We start from the raw sequence: 19,448 nt of genomic DNA on the forward strand, positions 1-19,448 counted from the left end.
ACACACCCCTTTAGCTCTAAAGTTTATGTCCCCATTGCCATATACTTGAATAGCATCCAGACTGTCTGGAAAAAGATAAGGAATCACCACAAAATACTATCCTTGGTCCCACAGGATTATCTGCCTTGCCATGGCCATTCTCTTCTCAAGTGCAGTGCTGTAGTAAGAAGTAGGGAGGGAAGCATGCTCAATTATTCAGGACAAGTCAGAGTGAGAACTCTATGCCTAACCATGTAGCACAGAGCTCAAGGGAGGGATCAACTAATATGCAGGATAAAGAATCCTGGGGTTTTAGAGCTGGAAGTACAACTGCTCAAGAAATTTTCTTTTGCATGTGTGTACGTGATGGTGAGGTTGAAAGAAAGGGAGGGAAAGGGGGAAAAAGGTATGAGACAGAGGATGTGAATTTCAGTTTCTGAAGGTTTTCATTCAGATTTAAATATATATATCATATATATGTTATATATATAACTTTTTGTTATATTGCATTTTCTTATATAGCATATAAAATACATGTTATATTGTATTTTGTTATATAACATACAAAATATACATATATAATTACATAATAACGTAAGACATATGTAATACAGAGGTCAGTCATATTCAACATGGAAAATTTAGGTACACGCAAGGACACATATCCAGAGCATTAGAAAAAGAACAGATGGCTAAAAAATGAGGATAGGATGGGGAAGAAAAAAAAAAGAAATCTAGAATCTAGAATCAAACCAGAGAGGCATCCGTGCAGTTTAAAGACCACAAAGCAGTATGATTAATTCACTTCTCTGCACCCGAGGTCCACTAAAACAAAAACAAAAACAAACAAACAAACAAAAAAATAACCAAACAAACAGAATTAAAGCAGAGGGGAAAATAAGAAAACAAATAAGGGTAACCACTGTTAACATTTTGGAGAACCGTGTATCCTTACATTTTTAGTTCTACATTTTTATGTACATGCACACATACATATTGTATGTTCTGTATACACGTACACAGAAGTAAGCTCATACTATCTGCATTTTGGGACCACCATTTTTTCCACTTAACACTGAAACATAGTCTTGAAGTCATTAATGTGTTTTTCTCTAATATCTCTCATAGAGCTGCACCAGAATTGTTAACTGCTTGTCTCTTGTTCAGACTCACCAAATATTATTTATATATATACATATAAAGTGGACAGGAGTTCAGAAGTGCTTATGCCCAGCTTGAAGAGAGGGATGCTCGTCACTGGAAGTAGGAAAGAAGAAGGCTTTATGGAAGATGTGGTATTTGATTTGCAGTTTGGGTGGAAACGGGCTAAAGGGACATAGATAAAAAGGAAGCGGATCTTAACTGGGCACCAATTATAACAGACCTGGGGATCCACACTAAAAGCACAAAGACACGGGTATCCCAGGGTCCACCAAACAGGTGAGGAAGCAAGGGGCACTGTGAGATGGTGAGTAACGTATCTGAGGCAAGTCCTGGAACGGGGACATCCTGCAGGGAGCTGGGAAGATGTGGAGGGTGTGCAGAGGCAGAGGGAGGAGAGACTGGGAAGGGGGGTGGGAGGTGGTGCTGAGATCCCAGAATACTTGAAGGTCAAGCTAAAGAGCAAGAATTTTACCTGCTCTCTGTATAGCTGCTTATGGAATCTGGTCCTCACACTTACATAACAAATGATAAAAAATGGTTATCAGCAGATGGCCAAGAAGCTGTTCTCAGAGCAGATTAATATTGCCTCAGACAAGTGGAATCCCCCAGGGATAGCACAACCTTTAGGACATATTTCAAAAGCCATAATTCTGTCTGAGGGCACCTGAAGGAAATTTCAGAGCAGTACCTCCAGCACCTAATTATCAAATAAATGTGTTAGTGGGAACCTCTGTAGTTAAGTCGTGCCAAGCATAAAGATGCTCAATGAAGCTAATGTGAACTCAGAGTAAGGACACATCTAAATGCTAACTAAATAGAGAATGCAGAAACATTCCGAAGGTGAATCCTGGGACAAACAAAAGACAAAACAAAGCAAAAAAAAAAAAAGGCAAAGAAACAAAACCAAACCACAGCAAGCATTGGGAAGAACATCTGTTACCTAAGGGCAAAGAAAACCCACAACCCTTCTGTCTCACTACTGTCAAGGACAAAGCACCTGGCATGGAATTGGCTTGTGGAGACCTTCTCATAAAGGTCTGACCACTCCCCTCTCGTGTAGGAAAACCAAACACTGCAAATTCAATCAAAGGCAATGACAGGGCTTGGCTTCCAGTACTTGGACAGACCTAGGTCTGGACTTGGCACACAGCAGATGTGGGCTAAATCTCAAGAGCACACGCTTACCTATTAGACAGTAGGTTGGTTCCAAACCTCTCTTTGGACCTTCTGCTTTCAAAAAATGGCCCTCTATGTGCTACTTATCCCAAAGAGTGTCAACCCAACAATAAGCACTCCTAGAGAACAAGGAAAAAGGAAGAAGCATTTGGTACAAATGATGTGACCAAGAGGAGCTAAGCTTTTGCAAATCTGGATTCATGACACTGACCTTCCTTACTTCCTGTGTAACAATAGGCAGACTAATTAATCTCTCTAAACCCCAGTTTCCTCAACTGTAAAAGGGAGCAGATAATATCTTCCTTCAATTTGTGTTATGAGGTTTAAATGAGATAATGACATTATGTCACTAAAGTATCTGTCACTTGGAAAGCAATCATAAGTAGTATTTGCCCATGCATGCCTATCTTCTTTTTCCCATAGGGGAAAGTGGGCAAGATCCTATTGGGCAAACAACCATGAGAAAAAGAGAGACACAGGCACTTAGGAATGGTCTGCATGTAGGAACTGCCAAGTTCTTCCACCAATTTAGTGGAAAGGCCATTTACTATCTGTATAAACTTTAGGCAAAGAAAAAGCCTATGACACCTTCCTCATAGAATCATCACAAAGATTAAAGCCACCATTTGTAAAAGCCTACTGTTCATTACACTTAAATGGTAACTTAAGGTGGAAGTATATATGGTGGCATTAAATTAACTAGAACACTGCTCACAATGGATCACCAACTGGGACAGTGGAATCGTTTCCCTGTCTGAAGATTTTACCACATGGGGATTTGAACTAAACAAAGATCAGAAATCCAGGAAATGGTTGGAAATCCAGTTGGAAATCCATGCTGCCCGAGACAGGCTTACCAAGCAAAGGAAGGGGTCCCTCCTGGCTCTCGTGTTAACTATTAACTAGCTGTTCTGGCTGTCTTTCTGGCTTAATTATGCTCCTATAACCCTGACAAGACTGGCTGAACTTCACTATAAATCATGACAGTGGATAGCCTAAGATAAAAGCAAGATTAATGATATGACCTCAATCTTGGCATAAAGGCCCATTAATTGGAAATTATGGACTTAATTGAATTCTAGGCATAGCACTGGCAGCTAGATTAAATTTTCCAAGACCTGTTTCTCTACCCGCAGGAAGACAATTGAAATACACCAGTGAAAACTAAGCCAAACATTGGCTGTTGCTTAGAAGACAGACATAAAATTGGTATTTCCCTAGCATACTAGCTACCCAACCATGAAAAGAGTCTCAAGTCAGGTTTGGAGGAACAACAGGCATCATTTCAGCTACCTTCCCTGTCTTCTACATGCTCAAGGGTGCTATGTAACCTCTCTGAACCTTAATTTTGAGATAGTAATTTTAACTGCTACACACACACACACACACACACACACACACACACACGAAATGCTCAGTAAGTACCACCACCATCATCCCATCTTTGCCACCATCCACTACTATAAGGAGCCTGGAGGGGACGGGAAAGAACCATGTGCTTCTCTTCTGCTGGCTGCAGAAAAGGCACCACAAACAGCACAGACAAGTCACTATACACCCAGGACCTTCCTGAGTTCAAAGTAGCTTCTGTCTCTGCTTGGCATTTGGCAGCTGCGGATTCTTGTATGTCTCTTTCCTGCAGTCTGGTCTATGTGAGTCCATCTGCTCTTAGGACAAAGATTTACAGGCATGAATCCTTACCCAACACTGAGAGATGGGCATTACAGTCTCCTCTATAGAAGAGAAGGAGGGGACTCTCAGATGGTGACTAACTAAGGCACCAACTGTGGTATGTGTTGGAACCAGGATATCATGCTGTTTCCTTGGGGAAGTGGGAGGATGTGGAGGGTGTGTTAGAGGGTGGGAGGTGAGACTTGGAAGGTGAGTGGTCCTCAAGTCCCCAAAGGCTTGAAGGTCAAATTAACCTTCAAAGGAGCAGACAAAGTTGCTCAGAATTACTGGGAGGGGTGGGGGAATGCCTTTGTTGAAGCTGCAACAAGACAAATTAATTGAGAATCAGCAAGAAAAGCCTAGTGAAAACATAGACAGTGCTTAGCTTGTATCTCTGTACCAAGCACCCAGTAAGACACCTACCAGGGTAAACAGTGCAAAACAGGCCAGTGAATCAAACTGAATTAAGTCTATCAAGAAATCAAGAGCTCCACTTCACTCTTAAACCTGCAGCAATTGTTCTGAAGCTCTGCAAGGTAAAAAAAATGGCAGTAGCTATCATTTATTAATCACCTTCTGATTGCTGGGAATTGGTCCTACAAGCGTTATATCCATTATCTCATTTATTGCTCACATCACGTTGCCAGGTAAACCTTACTATCCCCCTTTTACAGATGTGCAAACTGAGGACTCAAGACAGAAATACGGTCACACAGCCACAGCTCTTCCCCAAGTCTTTCTTCCTCCAAAGCCCATGTTCATCTCATGATATTTTGTTAAAAGCATAAGACACAAAAGGAAATGGTCAAACCGGAAAACACTGTTGGAGAATAGAGAAGCCAGATCCAGGCCTGATGTGTGCTCTGGTATAATCGAAGGATATCTTTTAACACCAGATACTCAGGAGGGAAAAACTGAGAAAGGTCAGGTGCTGAAAAGGCACAAATAAATGAAAACTGCCTTCTGAGACTTTGATAGGAGAGGAAAGCCAACGTCTAGCTGTGCTTATGGTCTCTCATGCGACCTTGGTGGTCATATAAAGGGATGCTGGCAGTGGCTTAAGATGTTCTTTTCTTGAACACCTGGGTGGCTCAGTTGGTTAAGTGCCTGACTTGGCTCAGGTCATGATCTCACGTTTGTGAGTTCAAGCCCTACATCGGGCTCTGCACTGACAACACGGAGCCTGCTTGGGATTCCCTCTCTTCCTCTCTCTCTGCCTCTGTCTTGCTCTCTCTCTCAAAATAAATAAATAAATAAACTTTAAAAAAAAAAGATGTTCTTATATGTGGAATCTAAAAAAAGCCATACTCATAAAAACAGAAAGTAAAATGGTGTTACCAGGGGCTGGAAGGTAGAGAAGGTAGAGAAATGCTTCCGTTTGTTGTTTAAAAGATACAAACGTGCAACAAGTAGTAGGTGGGTCCTAGAGATCTAATGCACAGCATGGTGAATATAGACAATGACACTATTATAATCAAACTTGCTAAGGGACTAGAACTTAATTATTTCAGTCACAAAAAAGAAATGATGATTATGTGACATGATACAAGGGCTATGGCTATAATGGCAATCATATTACAATATATAAATGTATCAAGTCAACATACTATATACCTTAAATTTACATAATGTTATATGTCAAATATATTTCAATTTTAAAAAATGCCCTTTCTTAAATAGCCCCTTCTAGCTGCCTAATGCTACTCACCCTACAGGCACACACAGTGTTCAGGGTCAAAAGCTACTCAGACTTTGCTTCTTGTGTTCACCAACCACATGCACAAGCGTTCCAGAAATGGCAGCCAGGGCACCCAGAAAGGGAAAGAGTAAGAGCTCAGAGAGCTAACCTGCAAACATGCTCTCTATCTTCCCCAGAGAACCATTCTACAGACTTTGTCAAGGTGCTTTGAGGTATAAAAGCACATTAGCACTAGCAAACCCATGGTCACAGCCTTCTTTGAGAAGGCTATGGCTGAGAGAGAGGATAAATCATTAGCGGTGCCTGGTCTCCCTTGGTGCCTTTTAGATCCCAGATAACATAATCAGAGTTCACAGGCTCTGAGATTTCAAAGATGGGCACTGACAACCACAAAAAAAGAGTCTTGGTCAAAGAGGGACAACATGAGAGGCTGAAAGCAGGTGGCCTTCCATCATGAATAATATGTCCCCCGCAAAACCCAAAGAATGGTAAAAGAGTGGGTTAGTGGATGCATTTGAAAGGTTTGGTTTCCTTCTTTCCAAGGAGGAAATGAGATTACAGCCAGCTTAAACAAAACCTTTATACATGTTGGAAAAGGGTGATAACAGCTTTTTGTTATCTGATCTCAGTCCCCACCTGACCACTGGAAAAAGCCTGTATATAGCACAGTGGTACATGCAAATGTGGCAACCCTGGGGGAAACTAATCTTCACTGGGCTCCCCCTATGTCCCAGATCTAAGCCACATGCTTCACACACACCGATTCATTTCACCCTTACAGGGACCCTACAAAAAAGGCTAAGTTGATCCCACTTTACAGGTATTGAGATGAGGCTCACAGAAGTTACATAACCTGCCCAACATAAGAAGCCTAGTATGCCAAACTTCCTCACTGAGGATAAGCAGCTTTAAATGAAGGTGGGTTGGGGGAGACGGAGGCAGGAAGGGAGGCAGGAAGAGAGGGGGAGAGAAAGTGAGACACAGAGAGAGAGAAAGAGAGAGAAGGAGAAGGAGGGGGGAGGGAAGGAGGAGAGAAGGGAAAAGAGGGAGAAATGGAGAGGGGAGAGAAGAAGGAGCTATCATTTACTGAGCATTTTTTATCTGCCAGGTGCTTCAAATAGGCTACCATATGTGAAACCTTACAGCAACCTGCTGAAGGGGATATTATTATACCCATTTCAAAAAGGAGAAAATAGGGGCGCCTGGGTGGCTCAGTCGGTTAAGCGTCCGACTTCAGCTCAGGTCACGATCTTGCGGTCCTTGAGTTCGAGCCCCGCGTCGGGCTCTGGGCTGATGGCTCAGAGCCTGGAGCCTGCTTCCGATTCTGTGTCTCCCTCTGTCTCTGCCCCTCCCCCGTTCATGCTCTGTCTCTCTCTGTCTCAAAAATGAATAAACGTTAAAAAAATTTAAAAAAACAAAAAGGAGAAAATCGAGGCTCACTGAAGTTAAATAATTGGATAAAAGTCACACATCGAACAAACAGCAGCATAAGAACACACATCAGGTCTACCTGGCTCTAAATCCCACGTCCTTTTACTAGCACATTTTTCATTTCCCCTGTTCGACACAAGAGTAGAAGTCTCAGTGCCATCACCAACAGTGCTTGGGGGAGGTACATCTGAAAGGGCCCCAGGAAGACCTTGTCCAACACAAACCAGGCACCAGAGATGGCTACACCCTAGGGCTTCCTGACCGTTCCCTCAGCAGCCACTGTCACTGGGCTCGTCACAGGGGTGGAAGCCTGGACTGGCCAAGGACAGGATGATGGGCACAGCACAGGGGTGGAGCCAACACTCTCCCACGCACGTCCACATCAGGGTCCACTCCCTCACTGGCCTGAACCCAGGCATTTGGGAATCTGTATTTTCTGGCTCAGGAGGAGAAACAAAGGAGTTCAAGTCCCAAATACCAGTGTGCCCTGAAGCAGACAGCGCACTCCCTCTGGGCAAAATCTCTTCCTCTGTAAAACAAGGAGATGGGATCAGCTGCTCCACAAGGTCTCGTAACACTAGTGACTCCATAATTCACAGACTCTATACAACATGAGTGTGCAATTCGCAACCAGGCAAGGAATCAGTAGGGCACTACCAAATTGGACAGGGAGTTGAAATGTAACTGCCACCAGGGGCAGCACTGGTCAAACAAAAGCATTCAAATCTGGATCCTGGCTCCTGTTTTCTATTTCTGTCTGGGAGGCCCTGCTGGGGGCTGTTATGTAACAGACTGGCCAGCTGCTAGCTCCTTCTGTCCTCTTTCCCTGCACTTGGCACTAATCCCAAACTGACCATTCCCTTGGTGCCCTTTTTTGTAACCTTTAAACATCTGCATCTCACTTTTTTAAGTAACTTTAAGCTCCTAGAAGTCCAGCTGGGTGGGTTAGACAAGACTGCATACACACTGCAGAGAATATTCTAGCATCCTGCTAGTAAAAATACACAGTAACAAAATCAGCTAACATTTGAGTGCCTACTATGTGCCAGGGATTATTCTAAAAGCTTTACAACCCTATGAGGTACATAATGTTACCATCTTGTGTTCTGTAGATGTGGAAACAGAAAGAGGCTGTCTTCCTTGCTGAGGTCACACAGTTAATAAAGGCAAAGTGCTGACAGTGTCTCACAATGATTTCTTGAATGAATACACCTAGATCCAGACCTAGACAATAGGTGGGGCTGCGTGCCTCTGGCATCAGACAGACCTGGGTCCAAACTCCAGCTCAGCAATTTATTAGCTATTCCTTTAGATAAGCTGCTTGAACCTTTCTGTGCCTCAGTTTCTTCATCTGTAAAAGGGGATAACAACATCTACCCTGTGGAGTTATTCTGAAAATCAGACACAAAACCCGTAAAAGAACCTAGTGTCGTACCCAGTCTACTCATTTACTTGCGTATTTATTAAGTTGCTACTTAGGGAAAGGCTTTGTGTTGGGTGGTGGGAAAACAGAAGAAAGCATGGTCCCTCTGCCTTCAAGCTGCTGCCAGTCTACCGATCACATAAACATAAACAAAAAGAGTATATACCACATGGGAAGGCCAATGTTATACACAGGAGATACGTAGATATGTATGTAGATATATCTATATATCTATATATTTATATATAGATGTATAATGAATACATGCACACACACACACACGCCTCATATTTGCAAAGGAAAAGATAAAATTACCTATGGAGCGGAAAAAAGGGTATAAGGAGCAAGGATAGAAGCTGGAGTTCTTTGAATACAACTTTCTTGATAGATTTGAATTTGAAACTAAGTAAATATATAATTACAAACATGAATTTAAAAGCAACCCCTAAAAAGTGAGAGCAAAGTGAGGCAAATGAGCCCAATAACCACACAGAAACTACCTCAAATGACTTGAAGACACAAAGTAACTGTCTTAAAGTGAAATATATCCAGACCAAAACACAAGACAAAACAACCAAACAACCTTTTACAACCTTAAACTGGTTTGGTGGTAGTGTTGGTATTGTTATTCTGTGACTGTAAATTATGGCAAAAGGCAAAATAGGTAATTATATTGGTATAACTGAGAACCAGGATTTTTGAACGGGAGAAAAGAGATACAGACGTAAGACATAATGATGTAAAAAACTGATTGAATTAAGTAAAAATTCCACAATCCTGAATTTGAGTTGGAAATATCATAAGTAATCCATGATGTGTTTTATCTTTTTTTTTTATTTTATTTTTTTTTTTTAATATTTTTTTTTCAACGTTTTTTATTTATTTTTGGGACAGAGAGAGACATAGCATGAACGGGGAAGGGGCAGAGAGAGAGGGAGACACAGAATCGGGAACAGGCTCCAGGCTCTGAGCCATCAGCCCAGAGCCGGACGCGGGGCTCGAACTCACGGACCGCAAGATCGTGACCTGGCTGAAGTCGGACGCTTAACCGACTGCGCCACCCAGGCGCCCCTATTTTATCTTTTTAAAAAATCTGTTTCTAACTCTGTCCACTGAAGAAGGCTAGACACGACGACTAACTAGGTAGCAGTGAGCACCCATTATAAGAATGTGGTCTTGAAACATCATTTCCCTCTATATAGAACTAGACCCTTTGCACTTGTTGGATGAGCACTGGGTGTTATATGTAAGTAATGAATCACTAAATTCTACTCCTGAAAAAAAATTTTTAATAATAAATTTTTTAAAAAGGAAATCCTACTGAAAAAAAAGGAACTAGAGCCCTTTGAAAAATGTCTGATTCAAAGATTGGAGCCAAAAACAAAAAACGAGGATTGGAGCAGAAAATGTACACAATGAGCCTGATTTGTGATATCAGAAAGAAAGGAAAGAGGGGATGACTACCACAGTGTGTCAAAAAGACTTAGACACCAACATAAGAGGCTGGCTTTGGCCAAAGATGGGTCTACTTGAGCATCAGTAAGAATAGTAACTGTAATGGATGGAAACATCATAGGTTTACAAACAGGAGTTCATAACAGTAAGATAAAGAGGAAAAGAGAGAGAAAAACTTCATTCATCACCCTTGGAGAAGGCTAGGGAACCAGTTCTTTATTTTTGAAAAATAAAGGGAAAGAATTGAACCTTTTCCTGCCTTTGCTGAATGAACTGTATTTCAGGGTCACCAAATATCTGATGAGGGGAGTTTCTTTTCATAGAAATATGCCAGCTAACAAATAGAGAAGAAATGATAGAATTCACTCTTCACAACTCCTAGAAAATGGAACTAGACAGTGATCAGGAAAACAGAAACAACCACGCATTATGTACCCCCAATGGAAATACAAAACACAACCTGTGCCCCAATGGAAATACAAAACACAACCTGTGAGACAGTCTTGCAAGAATCTAATCTGAATCTCAATCTGATCAAACCTCTAGATCTAACTACCAGGGAACACAGGGACAGAGGAATAGGTTGTATACCACACGGATGCAGCCAGTAAAATCAGGGTGTTGAAACAAATCTATAGTGCAGATAACCTGGTTTTTTCAACAAAGACATTACAAAAAAAGAGATGGAGAAGAAATTTCAGAAGGTAAAGAACACCAAGAGCTCTGTCAACCAACTTCAATGCGTGGACATTATTTGGGTCCTTATTCAAGTGTAGAAAGGAAAAAATAAGACTCCTACTTAAAGGAGTTAGGAAAATTTGAATACAATGGGCAGTTGATGATATTAAGGAATTACCATTAACATTCCAGATTTGAGGAGGACACTGTGATACTGTTTTTAAAGGAAGACCTTATATTTTAGAGACACACTGAAATGTTTAAAGATGAAATGACATTACAGCTGGGATTTACATCATAATAATCCAGAGAAGCAGGTACAGGTAGAGAAGAATGAGATTGATCATGAGTCAATAACTGTTGAAGCTAAGTGACAAGGACATGCGAAGTTTCCCTTTCTACTTTTGTTGTTTCCCCTTCCTACTTTTATATATATTTGCAGTTAGGAAGCTGTATGTATTTACGTATTATATACATTACATGCCATAATTATAATACAGTATTTTATAGACACACATGAATATAGAAAAGGGGCTGCTGGGGACCTCAGTCAGTTAAGTGGCTGACTTCGGCTCAGGTCGTGATCTCAATTTGTGAGTTTGAGCCCCAGGTAGGGCTCTGTGCTGACAGCTCAGAGCCTGGAGCCTGCTTTAGATTCTGTGTCTCCCTCTCTGCCCCTCCCCCGCCCACATTCTGTGTGTGTCTCTCTCAAAAAAAAAAAAAAAAATTAAAAAAAGAAAAATAATCCACCTTTCTTCACTACCTATGTAGCTACCAACCATAGACCTAAGTCACCATCAATTGTCACCTGAATTATTACAGTGGCCTCTTAACTGGTGTCTTTGCCTCCATCCTTGCCTCCCTGCAGTCTGCTAAACTAAGAGCAGCAAGTTTCTAAGGAATAAGGCAAATTATGTTGCTCTTCTGCTTAAAATCTTTCATTGGTTTCCCACCCCACTTAGAGTAAAAATCAAAGTTCTTGCAATGGCCTGCATGGCTCTGTAAGTGGAGTTCTGCACACCCTCCGGCTTTATCTCCAACGTCTCTTTCCCTGTCTCTTCGCTGCAGCCACACTGCACCTCTGTTCAACATAGAGCTGTCTCAGGGCCTGGGCACTTACTATGCCACTCTTCCCCCAGATATGCACCTGGTGTGCTTCCTCACTTCCTACACATCTCTGCTTAAATGTTCTTTTGTTTCAGAGAGACTTTCTAGATCACCCTAAATAAAGTAGCACCCCCAATCTCCATATTCTAATATATATATATATATATATATATATATATTTTTTTTTTTTTTTTTTTTTTTTCTGTCCTGTCTCTGCCTACTAGAAAAGGAGCTCCATAAAAGGATAGACATAGTTTTTGGGGACACCGTTATTTCCCAAAGTGTCTGGCTTAATGAACATGTTAATTTTGTTTTTAATTTCTGAACTATCAACTAGTCAGCAATATTTCACTGAGTGTTGAGCACAGGGTAGTGAGGTAGGTAGGAAACACGCTACGGAATGCTTATATGCCCCTTTAAGACACTTGAATTTTGTCTTGTAGGTGATGGGGAGCCTCAAATTATATATAACAGGCCTTCAAATTTTAGTGATAGACCTCCTTACCACTTTTGTTATTATCTTTAAAGAAATACATGTGATTTGGCGTTTCTATGGTATATACATTAGAAGGTCTATCACCTTCTAAAGCTGAACCACTATACTTCTAGTTAGTCACTTAAGATAGATGTTTCCTCCTGGATTAGAATAAAATGTCCCTGCATAAAGAGATATGGACATACACAAATAAGGCCATCATTTGCCCACAAGGTTCTTTGAATTAAAAAAGCCCCAAGGGCATTAGCAGCTTGGGGTGGGAGTAGTTATTTGGAAAGACTGTTCAAGAATCAACAAAACTCTGTTGACTGACTGCAAAAGCCCCAGTGGCAACAAAGGTTTTATGTCAAAAATGGGTGAATACAAAGAGATCTGAGTGGAACCTTGTCTCCTCCTCCTGTTCCTACAGGCAAACACCAAATCCATCCCATCTTGTACAAACCCACAGCTGGCTAGCGCCTTAGTTGAGGCCACCTCCATCCCCAGCCTGTGTCCTACTAAGCAGTCTCCCTACTGCCAGTCTGGAACCCTTTCAGTCCTCTCCAGAGAGACATCATTAAAACACAAACTTAATCTTATCACAGCCCTTCTTAGAAACTTGTAGGTGCTCCAGGAAACAGCAGCTCGAATGACCTGGGAGCTTCATACAGTCTCACCTCCTACATTCCTCCCTAATTCTCCAGCTCCTTGCTCCAGTCCCAGGAATCCACATGCGGTTCTCCAAATAGCCCATTCTCTGGCTTTCTTCTGAACACTGTACATGCTTTTAGAGATTCCCTGTGCTGTCACGAGAGTATTTTGCTGTCTTCTCTCCGGCAACAACTCTGCATATTTTACATTTTGTGTTTTATCCCAAAAAAAGCCATTCTAAGAGACCTCACATGATTTACCACCTTGCCAGAGGCTGTCAGGCTTAAGGGTTTTGTAGTCTATGTTCTTCTAGTTCTAGCGTCAAACATGATTGCACCTTACACTTGCAGTCTTCCTGTCTGCCTAGAAAATTTTGCAAGTATGATCTCATCTGGGAGTCTTCTTTTAGGTCATGCAGTTCCCGTCTCTTCCTCAGTGCTGCCTGCACAAGTGGCAGCCTTGTCTTACCCGGCATCATGGCCACCCTCAGACCTCTGGTGAAGCCCAAGAGGATCAAGAAGTTCATCTGGCACCAGTCAGACCCATATCTCAAAATTAAGTGCAACTATGGAAACCCTGAGGCACTGGCGATAGGGTGAGCAGAAGATTCAAAGGCTGGATCTTGATGCCCAACATTGGTTATGGGAGCCACAAGAAGAAAAAGCACATGCTGCCCAGTGGCTTCCAGAAGTTCCTAGTCCACAACATCAAGGACTTGAAGTGCTGCTGATGTGCAACAAATCTTACAGTACAGAGACTGCTCACAATGTTTCCTCCAAGAACCGCAAAGCCACTGTGGAAAGAGCAGCCCAGCTGGCCATCAGAGTCACCAACCCCAATGCCAGGCTGCACAGCAAATAAAATGAATAGACAGCTTATGTGCACATCGTATTTATATTAATAAAACCACAGGGGCACCTGGGTGGCTCAGTCGGTTAAGTGCCTGACTTCGCTTAGGTCATGATCTCGCAGTTCATGGGTTCGCGCCTGGTGTCAGGCTCTGTGCTGGCAGCTCGGAGCCTGGAGCCTGCTTCAGATTCTGTGTCTCCCTTTCTCTGTCCCTCACCCACTCACATTCTGTCTCTCTCTCTCTCTCACTCAAAAATAAGTAAACATTAAAAAAACTGTATTAATAAAACCATAAAACTACCAAAAAATAAAATAAAATAAAAAATAAAATGCCATGTAAACAATCAACAAATCTATAATAATGATTCTCCAGGCTCTGCCTTTAATGTGGTATCAATATTAAAGACCGAAGCTTTGGAAAAATCATATAGTCCTGAGGAATTCTAGACCCAGGAACATTACAGAAAGTGTTATCAAGGTTAGTATGGAACAGAATTTGCAGTTATTTCCTTAAAACATTTGAAGCAATATTCATGGAGAAAAGAAATCCTTAAGCCATTGTTCTAAAAGTGGCACTGATGTTTTTTAAGATTTTAAAGCTAGAATTTTTTTAGAAGTTGTGCCTATAAACACAACAACTGGTTTGTAGTCCTGATTCTGTCACCTGCTAGCTATGCTGTGACTTTGGGCAAGTCACTTACCCCTTTGAGCCTCATTCTCCCCAGCCACAAAATGAAGATAATTATACTCAGCTCACAAGGCAGTTGTAAAAATAAAGTAAAATGATGTCTGTGGAAGCCCTTCATCAACCAAAAATAAGGCATTTATGGTTTATACTCATGGACAATGCCAAAGAGCAATGCGATTAGAAGATAGAGCTCTTCCCAGAACATCAGTTCTCCACCTAAGAGTCCATTTATTTCATCAAGCTGTTATTTTTATTGTTATTGGAAGTACATCAAAAGGATTTCTGCTGAGCCCAGGCAAACAATAAGTCTAGAATGTACTATCAAATTCCCACAATTAATTACTGGGATTGTGGAGGGTTTTTGCTCGCTTTTTTGTTTAAGAACTCTTTGGTATGTTACAAACCTTAATACGAATGACTGAATTAACATTACGTTAAGAACCTAAGTGCCCAAACTGGAACCATGTGCAAATCTGCTAGCAATGGATGGACTGCTGCCAGTTGATGCACATCTGTGAGGCTCTAGTCACTGTAAATAAAAGAATCTGCCATTGTTTTCAGAGCAGCTCAGCACCTCTGCCAATAGAACACCCTTTGAGTACGCTCCACTTTTCTATAAGTCACAAGTTTAAGGCTCTGGTGTAATCATCTGATTTTCCATCCTTTACAGGCTTGAGTGGATTTTTAAAGCAAAGGGCGATCCAAGTATTTTTATGAACCACTGCTAATATCAAAAACATCACTGCTTTCTATGTTCAAAGCCCCTGGGAGATCCCTAAAGAATTCAGAAAAGAACACTGCCAATGTAACTACCTCCAAAGGTGAGTTCAATGAAGCAAAAATGAACAACACTTCATCAAGGAAACTGCTGATCACTCTTCCGAAGATACCTAAGGAAAGTAAAATTTGACAAGCACGATCGCATTTACTCAACATCACTGAGGATACTCTCCAAAATAGCCATTGACTCTCCCCTGGGGGTGGGTTGGGGGTACCACTGAAAATGAGCTTCTATCTCCCCTTCTGTAACAAACTCTAAAATATATAAGGCTCAAACAAGATCCCAGTTTATTTCTTGCCTCCGTCTCACTCAGGGCATTTGCTTTTGCTATTCCTCCTTCAGGAACCTCTTCCTGGCTCCTTAAATGATTGTAAGGAATAAATGATTGGTCCTCTCAGACCAACGTGGAGTCAAATCCCAGCCCTACCATAGGTAATAAATCCTGTAATCTCTGCACCTCAGTTTCCTCATGCAAAAGAAAATATCCCAAGGAACACTACTGACATCAAGATGGAGCACAGGAACAACAGCCTTTGCCAATTTGGTCACCAATTTTTTTTTTCTTTACTGAGCTCAGACTCAGCAAAAGGATGTAAGACCCATCCCTTCAACATGAGGCTCATAACCTATTTAAAACAACAGTTCCTGCTCAGGTTATAATTAGAAGTACCTGATTATTATGAAGAACATGAGAGGACTTTATGAAGTGTTAATGAGCAACTCTGCTTTGCTGGGCATCAAAGTGGAGAGGGCAATGACCTCGGGCCACCAGCACACCACCAGAGGTGGCAGTTTTACCACATATTTGTTATGCAAGCTTGGGGAAGTTACTTCATCTCTCTGAAAATGTGATCTGTAAATTAGGGATTAATAACAGTACTTGTCTCCCAAAATTCCTCTGAGAATTGAATAAGATAATGCATGTTAAGCATTGACACAAGCATAGCAAATAACTAGTAAGTTCGAATAATGATAGCCATTTTTACCATTGTGACCTCCTCACCAAAGACTCTGAATTTCAATCTTTCATGAAATCCTGAGAATTTCTCTTAATTCCACTGGGGGAGTCCTGCTTTGTCATCTTTCCTAGAAATGGAACTTCAAAAGCCTGGAAGGGTAGTGGCTTTGGAGTACCAACCTGGGGCCTGTTTTCCTGGAGCTGAAACATGAGGAAAGGGGTGGCAGAGACTGCTATCTGCTAAACCAATATCTATTTCCCCTTCCCCTTCCTTAGTAATATATTTTAGCTGGTCATGGGGCCTCCCAAAATAAGACTACATTTCCCATGCTTCCCTTTAGCAAGGCATGACCATGTGATTAAGTTCCACCCAACAGGATGTGAATGGAAGTGAGATTGTAACTTCCAGGGTGTTTCTTAGAGGGAAGACGTAGGCTGGAAAACAAACGTGTTGGTTGGCCATCTTGGAGAAGGAGGAAAAGAGTAATATCCTAAAAAACATAAAGCAGTAAGACAGACAAGCCTGTGACCCTCATTATTTCATAGAGTAGAGCTGCCATTCCAGATCAGGCTTTTATATGGGCAAGAAATAAGCTTCCATCAGTTTTAGCCATAGTTATGATGGCCTTTGTTACATGCAGCCAAAGCTCTGTCGCCTCATAAATATTGTAGAGAGGAAGAAGAATGGCAGAATGTGGTGGAGAGTTATGAAATGTGCCTGGCACAAAGTATATGCATGATATTTGCACCATAAGCATTTTTGCCATAGATTTCTTTGTCTCAAGCACTTTTGCTGCAAACATTTTCATCATACAACTAATTGGCCATGAAGCAATTCTGCTGTAAAATATAAAATCATGAAAAATAAAAGACATTCACTTAAAATTACATAATGAAATATGAAAAACAAAAAGACTTCATTGTAAAATACAAAAGAATTGAATGAATTTAAGATGTGTGTAGATTCATGTCAATACTGCACAAGTAACTGATTTTATTTCGTGGATTATACCTAAGCACTTGCTTTTGAAGTTGTTCATTCATCATTTATACATTTTTTTTTGCTTGTTCACTCATCTCTTCATTTGACATCACACTGTTTTCTTTTTTTGCTAAAATTTCTTCATTAAGAGAGGTACCCATTTCCAAATATTAGGATGCTTATTTGTAACCAAGCTTTTTATTGCATTGTGAAAGCCTTCTATACTGTTGTTTGTTTTGGGATACTGTCACAAATCTATTTATAGACATTCCAGAACTCTATGGGAAATGTAGGACCAAAATTCTATGCCACTATATAGACTATTATAAGAGCTAAGAATTATATGATATGAAAATGGGAGTGATGTGTCAATAGAGAAATGAATCCAAACTGTCAACCAGTTTGATGAAAAAGCCAAACTGTCAAACCAAACTGTCAGCCAGTAATTTTTTTGTCTTTTATGGAAAAATTGCCTTATAGCCAATTAGTTATGTGGCAAAAATGTTTGCAGCAGAGATCTCAGTGGCAAATGTAAAAGCAACCCACAGAATAGGTTCTCATAATTACTTGCAGAATTAATCTTTAGGGTTTTAGGCAATCAACTCAAATTTAGAATATTGAGGTCAGTTCCAGAAACAAGAGGACAGTGGTCAGCTGAGGAGTGTCCATAAGACAATGACTAGGGCAATGAAAGGTCAGAAAAACCCATCTCAAGAGGAAAGAGTGTAAGATCAAGAAGGAGAAAGGTAAGCCAGAGCAACAGAATTAGATTTCAAGTAACTCAAGTGTAGTAAGTTGAACAGGGCTCCTCTCTTTGCACTCTAGTTTCCTCATCTGTAACAGATAAGACCAGAAAATCATGAAAATGCCTTCTGGCCATCCCACAAGGGATCTACAGAGTCAAAGGAATTTACATTGTACCACAGGACAGAACTACAACCCACCTGGACACAACACTGTGAAAGTGAAGGACAGATTTCCACTGAACATCAAAAGACAACTTCCTAGGGGTGCCTGGGTGGCTCAATCAGCTAAGTGTCTGACTTGGGCTCGGGTCATGATCTCATGGTTCATGAGTTCGAGACTCACATCGGGGTCTATACGGTTAGTGCAGAGCCTGCTTGGGATTCTCTCTCTCTCCCAGTCTCTATGCCCCTCACCCCCAAAAAATTTTTTTAAAAAAAAAACTTTAAAAATTAAATAAAGGGTATTTAACAAGAAAAAAAAGACAACTTTCTAGCAATGCTTCTCATCTAGAAATAGAATGGCTGCCTTCCAAAGTCCAAAGTTACCTGACTAGAAGGATTCAACCAGAGAGTTGATAGGTTTCCAGAGGAAGTGCTGAGTTTGGGGAGGATCATGGAGTTAAAACAGACTCAGCTCCTTCTTACAGATTGGTCAGTCCAGCAGGCTTTATAGTAGACGGTCCTGTATCTCAATCCAATTCTGTCACTTACTTGGTTATATGATCCTGGACAAGTTATTTGCCTGTTTTCAAAGTTTATTTATTTTGAGAGAGAGACTGGGGGGGGGGGGGGGTTGTGCACGAGCAAGTGGGGGAGGGTTAGAGAGAAGTGTGGAGCCCTATGAGCAGCTCAATCTCCTGACAGCGAGATCGTGACCTGAGCAAGTATCAAAAGTTGGCCACTTAAGCGACTGAGCCACCCAGGTGCCCTAATTCACCTTTTTTTTTTGAGTCTCAGTTTCCTCATTTTAAAAAATGGGAATAGTAAAACATAACTTAAAGTATACTATAGGAAAAGAGATAATACATGGCAAGCACAGAGCACTGTGTTAGGCCCACAGCTCTTTATAGCAGTTATCATCAGTATCACATTAGCTTTAGAAATGGAGGAAGAAAAGAGAAAAATGTGAGGAGTACAGAAGATGGGAGTCAGTCATCCTGGTGGAAGCACCAGTAGGTAGAGGGCTGGAATTTGTGGACAGGGCGCATAGTTGCGCAGCCCAAATTAGCCAGGACTTGGTGTGACATGATGTGTCATGCAAGCAGGATCAAACGCAATGCAAAGAGTAGAAGAGGAAGGGCAGCTGGCAGTTGGAGACTCATCAGAAACGGAAAAAGAACTCTTATCCAAGCCTCATCCATCCATCCAAAATTTCTTGGTTATCTACAAGCAATTATAAGATGGTAAGAGTATCACAAGATGTTAAACACAGAGTATAATCGGGGCATGGAGGAGAACCATCTGACCCAGAGGTCAGATAAGGGTTCCACAGAAAATTATAGCTAACTTAAGACGGACATTACTGAGGAAAAGGT

The 19,448-nt window shown here is 41.2% G+C and overlaps 1 protein-coding gene and 1 pseudogene across 5 annotated transcripts in view; one reads left to right on the forward strand and one right to left on the reverse strand.

Annotated features, from left to right (window-relative positions):
- The window catches only part of DNAJC6 (DnaJ heat shock protein family (Hsp40) member C6), a 155,603-nt gene that overhangs the window by 68,127 nt on the left and 68,028 nt on the right, over positions 1–19,448 (reverse strand). The gene's annotated exons all lie outside the window — the stretch shown is intronic.
- On the forward strand, positions 13,386–13,779 carry LOC132672771 (large ribosomal subunit protein eL32 pseudogene; annotated as a pseudogene).

This window comes from Panthera onca, chromosome C1 (assembly GCF_046562875.1).
Source record: "Panthera onca isolate mPanOnc1 chromosome C1, mPanOnc1 haplotype 2, whole genome shotgun sequence".
Lineage (NCBI taxonomy): Eukaryota > Metazoa > Chordata > Mammalia > Carnivora > Felidae > Panthera > Panthera onca.